This window comes from Salvia miltiorrhiza, chromosome 7 (assembly GCF_028751815.1).
Source record: "Salvia miltiorrhiza cultivar Shanhuang (shh) chromosome 7, IMPLAD_Smil_shh, whole genome shotgun sequence".
Taxonomy (NCBI): Eukaryota; Viridiplantae; Streptophyta; class Magnoliopsida; order Lamiales; family Lamiaceae; genus Salvia; species Salvia miltiorrhiza.
In genome coordinates, this window is record NC_080393.1 from 35,094,712 (window position 1) to 35,113,670 (window position 18,959).

The window sequence follows — 18,959 nt, forward strand, 5'->3', positions numbered from 1 at the left end:
CTCGTGTCAGTTTAGTTTTCCATTAGAGCTGTTATTTTTGGGCACAACAACTGGCGAAGTCTGTGGGATGTCAAAACCCGAGCTAGACGTTTGACGTTTCTTTTTCTTATTGTATTTTCTTTATTTTCAGGAAATCCGAAGAATAGCAAGGCAACAACGGAGAAGGATAATTTCAGCATCAACCGAGATCTCAATGAGGAATTCAACCAAGGAGAAACAGTTAATAATAGAATCGGGGACCTGGCGACAAGGTTGATCAACGAGGGAAACGAGATTACTAATCTCAATGCTACACCAATCAACAATGCTACTACTACATCAATGGTTGGAAACGGTCCGGCTATTGGACCGACTGACTCCATGAAGCAACCCTCAACCTCATGCTCATGAAATAATTTATGAGCATGGTAGGAACGTCAAGTTCTCCATTCACTACACCAGCACCACTAATCGCGGCACCTGGAGATAACCCGCCGACATAGAAAACTAATAAGGGTGCCAAGGGAAGTAGGCCTGCTCAGTCGTTGGAAGCTAAAGAAGGGGAAATATGGGGCCTAAAGAGAACCATGTTGGAGAAACCCAAGATAATCCTCAAGATCGTGTGATAATAGAAGATGAGGCAGAATTAACAAAGAGGCCCTCTGAAGATGTACGCCCCACTAGAAGAGATGAGATGGATCTGCAAATACAACTTGCCATCATGCAACAACAACTACAGGATTTACAGGCAGTTCTAAACACAAAGAAGGACGAGAGGAATCAACTTACGAAAATGATATTCCAATAATACCAAAAGCAGCACTAACAAGGAGACGTTTTGCTCACACCGAATAATGGGAAGCTAGATAAGAACCACTAACCAAGAGACCCACCAGCAGCGCTCTTAGAAGGCTTTGAGAAAGGCAAAACTACTTTTTAGAAGAAATCTTAGCAAACCTATTGCCAGCCCACTATAAGCCTGTGACACTGGATTACGATGGCAAAGAGGATCCGAAGGTCCTATGGCCAGATTCGAAGAACTCATGACGCTGCAATAGTATAATGAACGAATTCGGTGTAGGCTTTTCTCGACAACCCTGTCAGTACTAGCCCAACAATGGTTTCGCAAGTTAGAGCCAGGATCCATCCACAACTTCGATGATCTTTATGATCAATTTATGCATCAATTTGCCAGCTCCAAGAGAGCAGAGAAAAAAACCATATCATTAATGGAAATACAGCAGGAACCCCAAGAGACATTGAGAGATACGCCATCCGTTTCAACATGGCTTATTTGGAAGTGCCAGAAGCAGAATCACTTATAAAAGGGTAGGCTTTTATCCGAAGCCTTAAGCTTGGACCATTGTTCGATGCATTACAGATCACGATGTCCAAAAGTTTTGATGATTTGACGGCCCGCCTACCCGAATCCATACAATTAGAGGAGGCCAAAGTAGCTAGGAAAGCAGATCCCGATAGAAACTGGAGTAAACGATTTGAAAAAGAAGATGAACAAAAAGACACCAAATACTCAGATAAGCCGGCAACGAGGGTCCCAATTCCGAGAGGACCAATTGCCTTTGACGCTGCAACATCATAGCGACCAATGCCGCCAAGAGAAATTAACGAGATATACAGATTTGTGGAATAAACTACCTTAACCAGAAACCAAGCAGAGGTAGCTTCCATGTTGTTAAAGATAATGACTGGTTCAGGCCACCAAAGTCATATATATCAGGCCCCTGACAACCAGGGTCCAACGACTCACTCTGCAAGTTTCACAAAAAATTTGGGCATAGTATGGAGGAATGTGTGCACTTAAAATACGTACTGGAAGTCATGGTAAGAAAGGGGATATTAGACTGATTCGTAAAAAAAATAGCAAGACCAAGAGAACCAAGGCGACCACCCTCACCACCACGGGTACAGATTCACGAAGTAAGAATGATTACAGGAGGGGAGGTGGATGGCTCGTCGAACAGGGCCAGGAAAGCTGTAATCAAAATTGCCAGAGCTCGTGCAGGGCAGTTAATGGCGATCTCTACTACAAACATAGATGTCGAAATCTCCTTTAATCCAAGATGAAAGACCTTTGATCAGACCTTATAGTGATGCCTTAGTATGCATAGTAGTTCACCGTATTTTTGTCTAGACTGGGAGCTCAGTAAACATATTATACTAGGAATGTCTGCAAGCCATGAACATAAAGATAAGATTGAAAACATCCATGGATCCGCTTTATGCTTTTGCACTGGAGATGGTGGTTCCCAAACGGCGCATTGAGTTACCCCTCCCCTTAGGAAGTCCAAGGGCACGATGGACCAAGCTTGTAGAATTCATCGTGATCAACCAACAGAGGCCTAAATACAACATAATCTTGGGACGGCCAGCCCTCGACTCTTTTACAGCTGTGGTATCCATGTTATCTAAAAATAAAGTTCCCTGTCGAGATAGGGATATGAAAAGTTCATGGAAATCAAGTCATTGCCAAAGAATGTTATGTCCGGATTGTGAGTCAGCACACGAACAGGGTTGGGCCCCCACCGCAGACACAACATTGCCGCTAAAAAAAACAAATAACAGGACAACTTTGGGATCAAAAGAGGAATTTGAGGAAGTAAAAGAGCACTGCAGAAATCCAAAACAACTTTTAATTACACCAGGAGGACAATGCCTGAGTATTAAACTCATACCAGGCAAAACAGGCTTCATAACTTGTCACAGCCCACTATCCCAATGACGGGTTAACCGGGGTTATGACTTGGGGTGAACAATAAGAAACGGAAATTAAAGGGGATTTACTAAGTAACCAACATTAATAACAAACTAGTGGTATATATATATAACCACTTGGGTAATTCACAAATGAGTCTGCCATAACGACTAGACCCCAACTGAAAGTTAATTAAAATGAAGTAGTAATAAGTTCAAGTAGAAATGATAAATAAGTCAGAGTGTTTGCAGCGAAAAAAAACGTGTGAGTTATGCATATGGAGATGCATACTCAAGGTTTCATTACATAAACATCAAAAGGGAAATCCGCTCAACACCGATCCATTCCATCGCCTGCTCAACCTGCACATTTAGAAATACATGCAGGGCTGAGTATAAAAATACTCAGTGACATAAGCCGAAAATACAACATGCATACATATATAAATTGAACTGCCAACAGTAACACACAGGGGTTTTCTTGAATGACCTGCGCTTACTAAAACATTTCATTCATTTTCATAAAGGTGGATGCGCATCCCATTTTCAGTCTATATGATCCATATCTGTCCTTTCTGTCACGCGCCGGGAAGGAGGCCTCCTTACCACGGACGCCAAGACCGGTCGCAAGCGACTCGCGGTCTCCATGAGTGTACACGTTAACCCTAGCTAGCGACCTTTGTCTAGCATAGGATCCCAATTGGATTTCCTTTAAAGTTGGCGAACCAACACAGATAGGATACATATAAAAACATAAACATTTTTGGCAGTCAATCATTTCATAAACATTTCATTTCATTTCATGAACATTTCATTTTCATTTCATAAGAGTCATTTATCATTTGGGCATAATAATAAACTGAAATTAACAGTTAAAATCATCTCATGCATATATTCGTATAAGAGGCCTACGACACGCAGGGGATCTCTATATACGTATAGTAAAAGTAATGCCCACCTCAATTGTTCTTAAAGCTGGCGTGGAGTCGTTTCTTCTTCGGCTTCACTTTCTGTCGCCCGGTCCTTCATTGATGAAGAGTCGATAAGTTCGTGAAGAAATTGTCATAAGACAAAGTCTAATTCTACGTGCCTAGGGTATCTTTTAATGTTTTAGGGTTCTAGCATCCATAATTCGTTACATTAAAGACAGTCAAAAATCAATCATACCTCGTCTAATCTCATTCAAACACATAGGCAACACAAACACATAAGGCACATAAGAATCACAATCAATCATCATCAAAACATGCTCTGTTTTTTACACTGACTCAACTTCAAAATTTAATCTGTTCTGACTCCGACATCTCCTGGACTCGAGACTCATACCGAAAGAAAGATCTTCGAGTCTAGTTTCATATAAAAAAAAGTAGAGTCGAAAACTCCAAGTGGTTTGAGAGATATGACGTTTTTACCACGATCTACCATGTTCGGCAGTTTTGAACAATCGAAAACTTGGATTTTTGAAAAATAGTAAACGTTGTCAAACTGGGCTCAACTTTGGTGGATATCTAGCTAACACAATAAGGTTAATACCATAAAAATTTGGAAATCTAGATCACACAGGAAGATACTTAAATGAATGACTCTTTCCTCTGTTCTCTGAAATTCTCGGTAGTAATGTGCAGTTTAGGTTTTGCATTTTAAAGAAGTATCAAACGAAGTTGGAATGGCTTGAAATTTTACCAGGGTACTCAAGACTCATGTAGGGACTTGCTATAAAATTTTCAAAGCTATTAGACATCGAAAAACCGTCGATCAGAGTAGGCCAGTAGGCCTACGAAATTCATATTTATAAGTCCTTAAAAAAATAATTTATATAAATCAAGAAATAAGAGTTTAATCCCAAAAATATTCATTAAAAGTCCATCATAATTTAAATAAAAGAACGGACCTCATTTAAAATAAATAGTCCCAAACTCGTTACGCACATATACTAAATCTTTCATGAAACATCCTTTAAAATAAACTTTGATACATAGAAAATAATTCAACAACTTGAGCTCTTAAGAGGTTGTTTTGCAACAGACATCAAATCTGCCTCGGATCTCCAAATGAGGCTCCAAAAGACATTCTGGAAACTAGACATTTCAAGGATCATTCTCCAATTTGAATCGAATGAAAAAAAATTCAAACGAGCAAGATATGCCCTCTCAAAGATGGGTATTTAACAAGCAAAAATCTGAAAATTTCAGATTTCCAGATTACAACCAAGTCAGTGGGCTTTCTTTAAAAATTCATATCTCCCTTTACAAAACTCCACTGGGAACCCCAAGGGTCAATCTGGAAACTAGGGAGAGATCATAACACTCTACAGTTGGATTTACTCCAAGAGCATTCATGGTTTAGAAGATATGACTGTCTAAAGTTCAGTGCACAAAAAGAGTTCAAGTTTGGCAGATTTAGAACATAAATCGGAAAAACCACTTTAGGCTTCACAAAAAATTCTAAAACTGAACAAGTAAGTTCCCAACATGTCAGTGAATATTCAGTAGAAAGATAGGCTTGAGAATCAAAGATTTAAGTCGGCCTTTGCCACCTCAAAGTCGTAGGTTTGTAAAATCTACTGGATGGTACAAGGAATAAGAACTAGATTTCAAGAATTTATACCGGTTGTTTCCCTTACTCAAAAATGGTGAGACTGATGTCAAAAGAAAGATACGGGAGTCTAGAGTGACATATTCAAGTTTCAAAGGTTTTCACCGATTGAAACTTTACTTATGGCCTCCCAAAGATTGTTTACCAAAAATGTATTCCAGATGGGCAGTGATGTTTACAAATTCATAAATAAATCATAAGAGCTCCAAACCTTCTGAAATTTTACCAAAGTATAGAAAACATATGAAAGATGATACACAATTAATTTGGGAAATTTTGGGAACCGTTTGGATGGCTGGAATCGCCTTGCAAAACACTGCCGAGCAGTGTGCTTATGGCAGATTCGCTGCCTTACCTCATGCACGGTTTTTCACCCAATAAACTCTACCAAAATAATCATCCAAAATCATAAAACATATCCTCACATAATATAGCACACAAATGTGTAAAAATCCATGGCCATAAAGCATTTTCAGTTGAGAAAAAGCAAAGAAAAACTCACCCTCGAAGCACAACCTTCACTCTATAGTTTTCCCACACTCTCCCTTGCTTTGCTACTTCTCTTGGGGCTTCAAAGGCTTCTATGGAGTGTGATAATGGTGGGAGAAAAGTTGTGAGAGTGGGAGAAAGAATGTAGTGGTGGGGAAAAGGAGTAGTGTGGTGGAGAGGTAGGAGTAGTGGTAGGGAAAAAGATTAGTGGTAGGGAAAAGAAAATATTAGTGATGGTAGGGAAAAAGATTAGTGGTAGGGAAAAGAAAATATTAGTGGAGGATAATGGGGTGTTACATTAAGTAAATATAAAAATGTGGTGTAGTAATAACCCATGTGTAAGAAAAAAAATATATGTAAGACTAATCATCAATTAATAAAATGCTAGAGCATAAAACTCTTGTGATCAAAATTAGAATAAATAGCACTAACATTAGTGCACTCTCTCAATTTATAAATACATCATAGGAAAATAATTTGAGAAAAATATTGATGGAAAATTTTTATAACTCATCATTCCTAAATTTCTCGGTAAAAATAAATAAATACATAAATTTTTTTTTTTCGATTTGAAAACTCAAAATAAATCTTTGAGCTCCATCATTCTCTTAATGGACTCAAAATATATTTTGAGTGCATCATCCGTTGAAATAAAAATAAAAATAAATTATCACGTATGTAATCATCAAATTCACATAAGTCCGTATTTTATTAATGGATGCTGAACCCTAATTACCATAAGAAATCCTTAAATCAATAATTAAAAGTCTATAATCCTTAATAAAAGTCGGGGCATTACATACTATCCCCCTTAACATAAATTTCGTCCCGAAATTTGTACCTCAGAAAATAACTCTGAGTACTTCACTTTCCTGTTAGACGGTAGTCTATTATTGACCATGATATATTCATAGGTCCCTTACTATCGGTATTGACTTAGTCCTTAGTACCTGAACTTCCCGATCTAAGATAGATTTGGATCTTCCTTCGTAACTCAAATATTGACTAATAATAATGTTGTTCTTATGGATCATATGCTTTGAATCGTAAACATACTTCTCTATTTGCGACACATGGGATACATTACGCACATTCTCAAAGCTTAGCGCTAACGCCAACCAGTAAGTTATTGGGTCTATCCTTTCTACAATCTCGTATGAGCCTATAAAACGGGGTTTAGGTTTACCCTTTACACCGAATCTAACGATTCCTCTTGATGGAGAAACCTTCAGAAAAAATTTTCTTTACATCCTCAAACTATAGGTCCTTTCGGCGCTTGTCAGCATATGACTTCTGTCTATCCTGGGCCTCCTTGATTCCTTTTTCTGATTTGACGGACGATCTCAATCATCTCGCCATTTCATCCCAACAAAGTGGTGATCTATATTTCCTCAGGTATAACGCCTCATTTGCCAATCTATCGATAGTCGATTGATAACTGGTATTATATGTCTCACAATGAGTGGCAAAAACATGTTCTCAGCTTTCACCCCGGTTTAGCTCGGTCGTCCTCAACATACCTTATTAATAATTTCTATGTCGTTTAAGCGGAACTATAATGACTAATATCTCTAGAGCATTCTTAAGGCAACTTAAACAGTTTGTAAGGAGACCAACCATTTCGAGCATGTAGGCAGTCAGCCTAAAACGCCGTTATAAACTTTTATTCATTCATCGAAGGAATCTCGAGTCATGTGGGCATTGACTGCCCCCTTTCGTGACAACCTTTGCTTAAGTATGATGGATTCGAAAAAAATCCATCTCGACAACGAAATTCATTGGTTCGTTAAGGGCTCAGTTTGTCCCAAACACGACATTAAGCTTGACTTTATGAGCTCGAAGACTCAAAGTAACAATGTGATATGTTGTAAAACCTTCACTTGCTAGCACGCAAGACATATTTCAACAAATGAGGTTACATCTCGTTTCATTCCTCCTAACTAGAATTTTTCTAGATCTTAATACATCTTAGTACTTCCTGGTGACAGTATATGGGTGCCATGGCTTTATCTTATTCTTAAGTTCATTGTCATGGACATGCATATCTTCCCTTCAAAGAAGATAGTATTATCTGATTCGTCGTTGTAATTCTTGAAACTTCTTATCCTTATTCTTCCTCGTAGCTTCTCCATCTTTTCGTCCTTCCTTTTTGCTTCTACCACCATTTTTCTCAAACTGGGTATTGTCGCAATAACACTCGCTATTGTATTAGGTGGTTTAATCACTTCTATCCTCATCTTGTCAAAGTTTTTAATGAGTTCATCTTCCCTCGTGAGAAAGTATCATAACTTAGACGAGACTTTAGGACTCAATGCATCGGCTACTACATTGGCCTTGCCTGGGTGGTAGTTAATACCACAATCATAATCCTTTACTAGTTCGAGCCATATTCTTTGTCTCATGTTCAGATCCCTTTGCTTGAAAAAAAATATTTCAAGCTTTTATGATCGGTGAATATCTCACACCTAACTCCGTATAGGTGATGTCTCCATATTTTCAGTGCATGCACCACTGCAGCTAATTCTAAATCATGGGTTGGATAATTCAGTTCATGTGGTCTAAGTTGTCGCGATGCATATGCTATCACCTTTCCCTCTTGCATTAACACACAACCTAGTCCATTTTTCGACGCATCCGTGTAGATCACATATTCCCTGTCTGGTTCTGGAACTGCTAGCACTGGTGCAGTAGTTAACATGTCCTTGAGCTGCTGAAAACTTCTCTCGCACTCATCAGTCCAAGTATACTTGATTCCTTTCCCAAGTAACTGCGTCATTGGTCTTGCTATTTTTGAAAATCCTTCAATGAATCTTCGATAGTAGCCAGCTAATCCTAAGAAACTTCTTATCTCATTTGGAGTTGTTGGTGACCTCCATCCTTGTACTGCTTCAACCTTGATACCTTCTGACCTTAAGCCAAATCTCACATTTAGTGAATTTGATATAAAGACATTCACCCCTTAGTGTTTGCAACGCGATTCTCAATGTTTCTTATATTCTTCTTAATCTTGGAGTAGATAAGGATATCGTCTTTGAATACCAAGATGGACTTATCCAAGTAAGGATAGAATGCTCTGTTCATGAGGTCCATGAACACCACTGGCGCGTTTATTAATCCGAACGGCACAACTACGAATTCGTAGTGATCATATCTTATTCGGAAAGCCGTTTTGGGTATATCTTCATGTCTAACTTTTAACTGATGATACCCAAACTTCAAATCGATCTTAAAGATTACACTCACGCCTTTGAGTTGGTCGGATAAATAATCCTCAAGGTGCCTTCCTTCTTCTTGACAAATAACACAGGCGCTTTCCATGGGATACACTAGGTTTGATAAAACCTAGGTCCAATAATTCCTGTAATTGGATCTTTAGCTCCTCCAATTCCCTTGGAGCCATCCTATAAGGTGCCTTGGATACTGGTGCTGATCCTGGTTCAAAATCGATGGTAAATTCTACTTGTCTATCGAGTGGCAGCCCTGGTAAATTTTCTGAAAAATATCTCAGAATTCCCGTACAATCTCTACGTCTTCAATTATCCCTTTGGTCTCAACTCCTCCGATCAGGTATACCAGGAAAGCTTGGCAGTCTATCTTGTTCATCATCTTCCTCGCTTGTAAGGCTGAAATAATTGGTATCCTGTTCCCCAGGTTTATCTCAAAGCATCCATCCCCGAAAAGTTAAAAGCAATCTTCCGCTCCTTGCATAAAACTGTGGCGTAGTTCTTAGCTAACCAGTCAATCCCTAGGATTACATCAATGTCCTATATTGTATAAACTGCAAGTTGTTTACTATGACCTTAAATGATCCTATGTTTACCTCTTGGTTTGAGTAAGCATGTGTTTCTATCGTCGCCCCTCCTATGGGTAAAGAATTTCTCATGTCCAGATTAGCCCTTTTCAGGTATGAGTTTTAGGGTATTTGCACATGCACTTGCAGAGAAAGAATGCGAGGCACCCGTATCGAACAGAAGTATAACAGGTGTGTTGAGTAGCGTGCCCATACTTATTAGGTTTCCTTGTTTGCTTCCTTATTTATTCTTGTGCGGGGCATAGGTTCTAACTTAAGGGGGTTGTGGTGGATAGAGTAGTTGTTGGCCTAGAATGACCCTAAATGGTTGTGCTTGACCCGGTTGATTCGATCTTCACATCCCTCCTTGTGGCCTCGCTTGGAAATCTTTAGCAAAATGGCCCTTCTGACCATATTTAAAACATGTATTACTATCATCCAAACATATATCATAATATGACTTGGAAAACTTCGGCCATGGAGGTACCCCAGGCTGGCCCTACTTATCCTTAGCAGGTCCTATGTTTGTTTGATGTCCTTGTCCTTGCCTTTGGGCACTATGTTTCCTACCAAGGCCTCTTGCCATTTCGACTATCATAGTAGTCTTGCCTTCGTCCTTGATCATTTGCTTCCTGAGTTGAGTTTGGGTCGAGCAAATCTCGGGCCTACTACCTCGGCGTCCAGAGCTTGGCTGAACAATTCAGAGTTCATAAACTCAGTATAATTGTCGAGTACCTTAGGCCGGAGTGAAACTTGTCTATCATCTTTTCTTCTATGTCCACCTACTGTGGGGCCTAACGGACATGCTGCAGAAAATATGGTCATACTTGGTCATATCCCATCTTGTTTTGCTTTGGATTAAACACTTCTTTTCCTTTCCTCTTATAACGGCTATTAGAAATATAATTGTCATATACCCCCGTCTGAAAATCTTCTAAGACAAGTCTGACAGCTCTTCTTGAGTCATCGCTTTTCTTTTGGCCTTCAACCAAAATCTGCAAATTCAGTCAATTGGAATGCAACACAGAAAGTCGTTCATGTACGCAAACTCTATATTACGGTCTCAATTTGGATTCTGAATTTCTATCATAATGAGTGGTCGATAATATTCATAGGACAAAGACTAATCTCAACTAATTTAAACACAATGAGAGACAACTATACAAAGCTATAGTTTGGGTGGTATACTAGGTCAGTAGACTAATACTTCTTAGTCTTATCGATAAAGGGAATCTACTATGACAACTCACGAGTTGCAAGGCTCAAAATCAACACAACATCAAAGCAAGGTGTTGTAGAAATTGTTCAAGAGATTCAAAAGAATGACCAGAGGGTATGAAATGATTAACTACAAGGTCGAACAAAATGACCTCGAGTAAGAACCCGTCTGGCTTTTCAACCGAAAGTTGAAACATATAGGTTTTCAACCCAAAAGACGTCTACTGAGATTTGGATCATGTGGACTGGCCAGGTCCAACATCATCACTTCCCAGTCACACGGGAAACATTGTCCCGAACTTGAGAAGTCGTGGACATACTATACATAACGAAACTTGAGTTCGTAGTGGCAGCTTAAAGCTCAAACTTAAGGTTCTAGTCCTATTGAACTAGACTCTTATTCCCCAAGGTCTACATACAGACAGTCGAACCATATTTTCTTATATAACTTGTAGTCCCAAAGACATGGGCAACAGTCCAAAGGCGTGTATACTGAGCTATAACAATTCTTATGTCGTCGTCAAAAGCTATACTAAAATCCCGATATGCCCGAGTAGTCTCTGCTGGGTCAAACGCGGAGCTTTCCTAACTATCGGAATATGCCTGGACGTAACCCTCTTTAATAGATAAGGGAAAGTGTGAGTCTTCTTATACGTAAGTAGACGTAAAACTCTTAAATGTACAAGGTTATGAACATACTATGCATAACAAAACATAAGTTTCATTAAGACAACTAAACTTATTTTAAGGTCTTCTATTCTAGTGGACTCGGATCCCATTTCCCATGTATGTCACAAATATATATATAACCCGCAGACAATCAAATCACGCCCTTTTTATAATCTATCGTGTAACATAAGTCGATTCGATGTTCCATCGTGTATAAACATTCGAACGTAGAGACTTATGCTTAAACCCTTGATGCAATGTTTGCCTTGAATTCATCTTGTATCATCATTCCGTGCTTTTCCTTCAACGCGTACATGTCTTTTCATTCCTCTTTGTAATTCAAAAGAACCATTGTTTTCTTGTGGAAGCTGAAATGCTCTAAGTTCTCTATCATTCTTCTAAATCATCACTTCAAGAATCTAGATTGTAGAGATATCCTACTAATCCAGCAGTCTATGTTCTTTTAGAATCGTGATCATGCAACTTATAACAATCTATGTTTTCTGGGGAAAGCATGTGTCAATTCTCTATCATTCTTCTTATTATATCATCATAACTGCAATGATATGCCATGAAAGGCAAAACATTCAACATTTCATCATAGCATGCTCTTTACATAAACATCTTCATGAAACAGTTTAGAACAATAACATCTTTAAAACGTTGTAACTGCAGTTACCTTTTTCCTTGATTGAGCACGATGCAATGGAGTGTTGAGCGGTGTCGTATTAACCCACGTATGTCTAGTGAATCAAACTAGACTTGGCTTTTTAGAATAAGGTTTCTAGTGCCAGAGCAAACGAACTGCTCTGATACCACTCTGTCACAGCCCACTATCCCAATGACGGGTTAACCGGGGTTATGACTTGGGGTGAACAATAAGAAACGGAAATTAAAGGGGATTTACTAAGTAACCAACATTAATAACAAACTAGTGGTATATATATATAACCACTTGGGTAATTCACAAATGAGTCTGCCATAACGACTAGACCCCAACTGAAAGTTAATTAAAATGAAGTAGTAATAAGTTCAAGTAGAAATGATAAATAAGTCAGAGTGTTTGCAGCGAAAAAAAACGTGTGAGTTATGCATATGGAGATGCATACTCAAGGTTTCATTACATAAACATCAAAAGGGAAATCCGCTCAACACCGATCCATTCCATCGCCTGCTCAACCTGCACATTTAGAAATACATGCAGGGCTGAGTATAAAAATACTCAGTGACATAAGCCGAAAATACAACATGCATACATATATAAATTGAACTGCCAACAGTAACACACAGGGGTTTTCTTGAATGACCTGCGCTTACTAAAACATTTCATTCATTTTCATAAAGGTGGATGCGCATCCCATTTTCAGTCTATATGATCCATATCTGTCCTTTCTGTCACGCGCCGGGAAGGAGGCCTCCTTACCACGGACGCCAAGACCGGTCGCAAGCGACTCGCGGTCTCCATGAGTGTACACGTTAACCCTAGCTAGCGACCTTTGTCTAGCATAGGATCCCAATTGGATTTCCTTTAAAGTTGGCGAACCAACACAGATAGGATACATATAAAAACATAAACATTTTTGGCAGTCAATCATTTCATAAACATTTCATTTCATTTCATGAACATTTCATTTTCATTTCATAAGAGTCATTTATCATTTGGGCATAATAATAAACTGAAATTAACAGTTAAAATCATCTCATGCATATATTCGTATAAGAGGCCTACGACACGCAGGGGATCTCTATATACGTATAGTAAAAGTAATGCCCACCTCAATTGTTCTTAAAGCTGGCGTGGAGTCGTTTCTTCTTCGGCTTCACTTTCTGTCGCCCGGTCCTTCATTGATGAAGAGTCGATAAGTTCGTGAAGAAATTGTCATAAGACAAAGTCTAATTCTACGTGCCTAGGGTATCTTTTAATGTTTTAGGGTTCTAGCATCCATAATTCGTTACATTAAAGACAGTCAAAAATCAATCATACCTCGTCTAATCTCATTCAAACACATAGGCAACACAAACACATAAGGCACATAAGAATCACAATCAATCATCATCAAAACATGCTCTGTTTTTTACACTGACTCAACTTCAAAATTTAATCTGTTCTGACTCCGACATCTCCTGGACTCGAGACTCATACCGAAAGAAAGATCTTCGAGTCTAGTTTCATATAAAAAAAAAAGTAGAGTCGAAAACTCCAAGTGGTTTGAGAGATATGACGTTTTTACCACGATCTACCATGTTCGGCAGTTTTGAACAATCGAAAACTTGGATTTTTGAAAAATAGTAAACGTTGTCAAACTGGGCTCAACTTTGGTGGATATCTAGCTAACACAATAAGGTTAATACCATAAAAATTTGGAAATCTAGATCACACAGGAAGCTACTTAAATGAATGACTCTTTCCTCTGTTCTCTGAAATTCTCGGTAGTAATGTGCAGTTTAGGTTTTGCATTTTAAAGAAGTATCAAACGAAGTTGCAATGGCTTGAAATTTTACCAGGGTACTCAAGACTCATGTAGGGACTTGCTATAAAATATTCAAAGCTATTAGACATCGAAAAACCGTCGATCAGAGTAGGCCAGTAGGCCTACGAAATTCATATTTATAAGTCCTTAAAAAAATAATTTATATAAATCAAGAAATAAGAGTTTAATCCCAAAAATATTCATTAAAAGTCCATCATAATTTAAATAAAAGAACGGACCTCATTTAAAATAAATAGTCCCAAACTCGTTACGCACATATACTAAATCTTTCATGAAACATCCTTTAAAATAAACTTTGATACATAGAAAATAATTCAACAACTTGAGCTCTTAAGAGGTTGTTTTGCAACAGACATCAAATCTGCCTCGGATCTCCAAATGAGGCTCCAAAAGACATTCTGGAAACTAGACATTTCAAGGATCATTCTCCAATTTGAATCGAATGAAAAAAAATTCAAACGAGCAAGATATGCCCTCTCAAAGATGGGTATTTAACAAGCAAAAATCTGAAAATTTCAGATTTCCAGATTACAACCAAGTCAGTGGGCTTTCTTTAAAAATTCATATCTCCCTTTACAAAACTCCACTGGGAACCCCAAGGGTCAATCTGGAAACTAGGGAGAGATCATAACACTCTACAGTTGGATTTACTCCAAGAGCATTCATGGTTTAGAAGATATGACTGTCTAAAGTTCAGTGCACAAAAAGAGTTCAAGTTTGGCAGATTTAGAACATAAATCGGAAACACCACTTTAGGCTTCACAAAAAATTCTAAAACTGAACAAGTAAGTTCCCAACATGTCAGTGAATATTCAGTAGAAAGATAGGCTTGAGAATCAAAGATTTAAGTCGGCCTTTGCCACCTCAAAGTCGTAGGTTTGTAAAATCTACTGGATGGTACAAGGAATAAGAACTAGATTTCAAGAATTTATACCGGTTGTTTCCCTTACTCAAAAATGGTGAGACTGATGTCAAAAGAAAGATACGGGAGTCTAGAGTGACATATTCAAGTTTCAAAGGTTTTCACCGATTGAAACTTTACTTATGGCCTCCCAAAGATTGTTTACCAAAAATGTATTCCAGATGGGCAGTGATGTTTACAAATTCATAAATAAATCATAAGAGCTCCAAACCTTCTGAAATTTTACCAAAGTATAGAAAACATATGAAAGATGATACACAATTAATTTGGGAAATTTTGGGAACCGTTTGGATGGCTGGAATCGCCTTGCAAAACACTGCCGAGCAGTGTGCTTATGGCAGATTCGCTGCCTTACCTCATGCACGGTTTTTCACCCAATAAACTCTACCAAAATAATCATCCAAAATCATAAAACATATCCTCACATAATATAGCACACAAATGTGTAAAAATCCATGGCCATAAAGCATTTTCAGTTGAGAAAAAGCAAAGAAAAACTCACCCTCGAAGCACAACCTTCACTCTATAGTTTTCCCACACTCTCCCTTGCTTTGCTACTTCTCTTGGGGCTTCAAAGGCTTCTATGGAGTGTGATAATGGTGGGAGAAAAGTTGTGAGAGTGGGAGAAAGAATGTAGTGGTGGGGAAAAGGAGTAGTGTGGTGGAGAGGTAGGAGTAGTGGTAGGGAAAAAGATTAGTGGTAGGGAAAAGAAAATATTAGTGATGGTAGGGAAAAAGATTAGTGGTAGGGAAAAGAAAATATTAGTGGAGGATAATGGGGTGTTACATTAAGTAAATATAAAAATGTGGTGTAGTAATAACCCATGTGTAAGAAAAAAAATATATGTAAGACTAATCATCAATTAATAAAATGCTAGAGCATAAAACTCTTGTGATCAAAATTAGAATAAATAGCACTAACATTAGTGCACTCTCTCAATTTATAAATACATCATAGGAAAATAATTTGAGAAAAATATTGATGGAAAATTTTTATAACTCATCATTCCTAAATTTCTCGGTAAAAATAAATAAATACATAATTTTTTTTTTCGATTTGAAAACTCAAAATAAATCTTTGAGCTCCATCATTCTCTTAATGGACTCAAAATATATTTTGAGTGCATCATCCGTTGAAATAAAAATAAAAATAAATTATCACGTATGTGATCATCAAATTCACATAAGTCCGTATTTTATTAATGGATGCTGAACCCTAATTACCATAAGAAATCCTTAAATCAATAATTAAAAGTCTATAATCCTTAATAAAAGTCGGGGCATTACATAACTAAAATTGGATCGAATATGAGTCCACAAGTACAAGAAGATGTGATAAAATGTTTAAGAAGAAAAGCTGATTATTCACATTCAACACTATAGACTTGAAAGTAATCGATCGATGCTTAGCAGAACACAGGCTCAACGTGGATCCAAAGATCAAGCTTGTAAAATAGAAATTGCGATCACTTGGAGCGAAAAGGAGCTGCCATAAAAGAACAAGTTCGAGCACTTTTTTTCAAGAAGGACACAACGTAAAAGTGCAATATCGTACTTGGATATCTAATGCATTAATGGTCGCTAAGAAGGATAAGACATGGAGAATGTCTATTGACTTCAGAGATCTCAATGCTGCATGCCTAAAGGATCATTATCCACTGTCCAGGATTGACTAACTCGTGGACACCACAATAGGATGCCTATCAAAGGTATTATCAAATCAAGATGCACCTAGATGATATTAGTAAAACAGCCTTCGTTGTGTGTGAAGGAACGTTCGGGTTCGCCAGCATGCCATTCAGACTCAAGAATGCAGGTGCAACATATCAAAGGATGATGGACAAGATCTTTCAGAATCAAATAGGGAGAAACATGGCTGTATATGTAGATGATATGCTTGTAAAAAGTCTAAAAGCAACATCTCATCCCAAAGACTTGGAAGAAGTTTTTTCGGTCATCAGACAACACCGCCTCATGCTCAACCCTATAAAATGTGCTTTCGGGGGTCAAAACCGAGAAATGATTGGGTTATCAAGTCACGCCAAGAGAAATAGAGGTTAATGCGGATAAAGTTAAAGCTATTTTGGATATGTCTCCGCTCCAGAACATCAATGAAATACAAAAGCTTAATGGGACAATTACAGCGCTAAGTCGATTTATCTCACGCTCAGCTGATCGAAGCCTGTCCTTTTTCAAAGTACTAAGAAATGAGCGCCAATTTGCATGGGACGATGTGAAGGAATATTAAACTGAATTAATGCTCCGTTTGCCCGATGATCGTTTACCCCCCCACACTTAAATCCTTGCTTGTCCTCAAGCAACAGTCACAACATCGACAGAAAATCCATAAGCGATTCTTCTCACCAAGCAAACACAAACCAATCCAAGTCCTTCAAGATATCAATGTCCCCAATCAGATGCTCAAAGTTAAGGTTTAAAAATGCAACAAGAAGGTGATACAACTCAATCCGATCAGACCCGATTCTCCGCTAGGGGTGAATTTCCTAATGCAATTTCCTTTACAAACATATCTCATTCATTTTTCACATTCGTTCATTTTTCACATTTCACTTCTCTTTTTTTTTTTTTTTTTTTTTTTTTTTTTTTTTTTTGGGGTCAAGTTATTTTCGCTCTTAATAGATGGGCCAAAATTCACAAGATTGAACTTTTGGAGGTGATCCAAAAAATTCTCGTGTGGTTTCCCATGCTCATAATGAAACCATTAGAGGAGCAGAGACCCAAAGCTATCAGAACTCAACAACCAACCAAACAATTCAGCACAGAGAAAGATATTAGGAAATTGCACTGAAAACACTCCCCCTAGCATCTACCGGACAAATCACGTCAAGAGTTGCTCAACAGGGTGTTGCACCAAAACCTTAAGCTAATTACACCATGTTGGGAACAAATCAATCATGACAGACAAGGACAACAAACAACACAAACACAATCCAGAATCGCCATTGAATCACTATCAACATGCGATGCACTTAAAAACAAGCAAGAAGATCACAAGGTAAGGGGACCATTCGCCCCAACACAAGAAAGCCCAAGAACACAACAGGAAAACACCCACAGGATTTACAAATACCAACAAGCGCCCCCCCCACACTTAAAATCCGGCACTGTCCTCAGTGCAAACAAAAAGAGGGGTGAAAGAGGAAACTTCCCTAAATACCGATCAAGTGGTGAGTCTGTAGTGTCCCACAATGTCTGCCTCTCTCTCATCCATAGAGCAAGCAGTCTCCAACGCAACAACCTGCACCAAACAACAGAAACAACAAAACACAACATAAACAAAACGAAAGAAAAACGACACAAGGAAAAGCAAGCAAACATGGGTTGCCTCCCATGCAGCGCTAGATTTTAAGTCGCCAGCCCGACTAAGAGAACCCCTTAACCAAAATCCGATTGGAGCTTCAGCTGCCTTAGCGCCCTTGTAAGCACATCTTCTTGAATTGCAGCTGCGGGTCCTCCAAATGAGTCCTCCATACTCATATCCTTGAATGGCCCTCTATCCACGCATCCAACGAGATTGGGTAACCCAACCTCATTCAACTTCTCTTCCAATAGCAAAGCACACAGAAATCCTTGCTCTATATCATCTTCCTCTTGCAGCTTATCCCGAAATTCCTGCTCAAAGTCAGCCTCATCCTGCAAGTTAGCAAGGAATTCCTCCACAATCTCGTCCTCCTCCTGCAACTTATTAAGGGATTCCTGCACAATACAATCCTCATCCAAGGCGTCAAATGTTTCAACATACGAGCATATTTGAATTAAGGGGGTGGGGGTAGCAGGTTTTTTATCAAAAACAGAAAATGTTACCGCTCTACCTACCCCTACCATACTTACAGTTCCCGTACCCACATCGATGCGAGTATGGGTGGTAGCCATAAAGGGTCGGCCAAGTAGCACGAGATGCCCATTCTCGCCTCTAATCCCTTTTCCCACATCAAGTACAACAAAGTCAGCTAAAACACTAATCCCCCTCACGACTACCTCAACATCCTCGACAAGGCCTCGTGGGCTGCTAATGGAGCCGTCAGCTAGTTCTATCTTAATGTTCGTGCATTTCAGCTCTTTATTTCCCAACC

The 18,959-nt window shown here is 38.6% G+C and overlaps 2 long non-coding RNA genes across 2 annotated transcripts; both read right to left on the reverse strand.

The window, feature by feature from the left end:
* Window positions 1-2,794: 2,794 nt before the first annotated feature.
* Window positions 2,795-6,287, reverse strand: LOC130996176 (uncharacterized). The gene is made up of 3 exons (XR_009092424.1): window positions 5,789-6,287; window positions 3,650-3,714; window positions 2,795-3,054 (listed from the first exon to the last, which is right to left on the reverse strand). It is a non-coding gene; the product is annotated as an uncharacterized LOC130996176 (long non-coding RNA).
* Window positions 6,288-12,372: 6,085 nt separating this feature from the next.
* On the reverse strand, window positions 12,373-15,871 carry LOC130996177 (uncharacterized). Its single transcript, XR_009092425.1, has 3 exons — window positions 15,369-15,871; window positions 13,228-13,292; window positions 12,373-12,632 (listed from the first exon to the last, which is right to left on the reverse strand). It is a non-coding gene; the product is annotated as an uncharacterized LOC130996177 (long non-coding RNA).
* Between the last annotated feature and the right edge of the window lie 3,088 nt (window positions 15,872-18,959).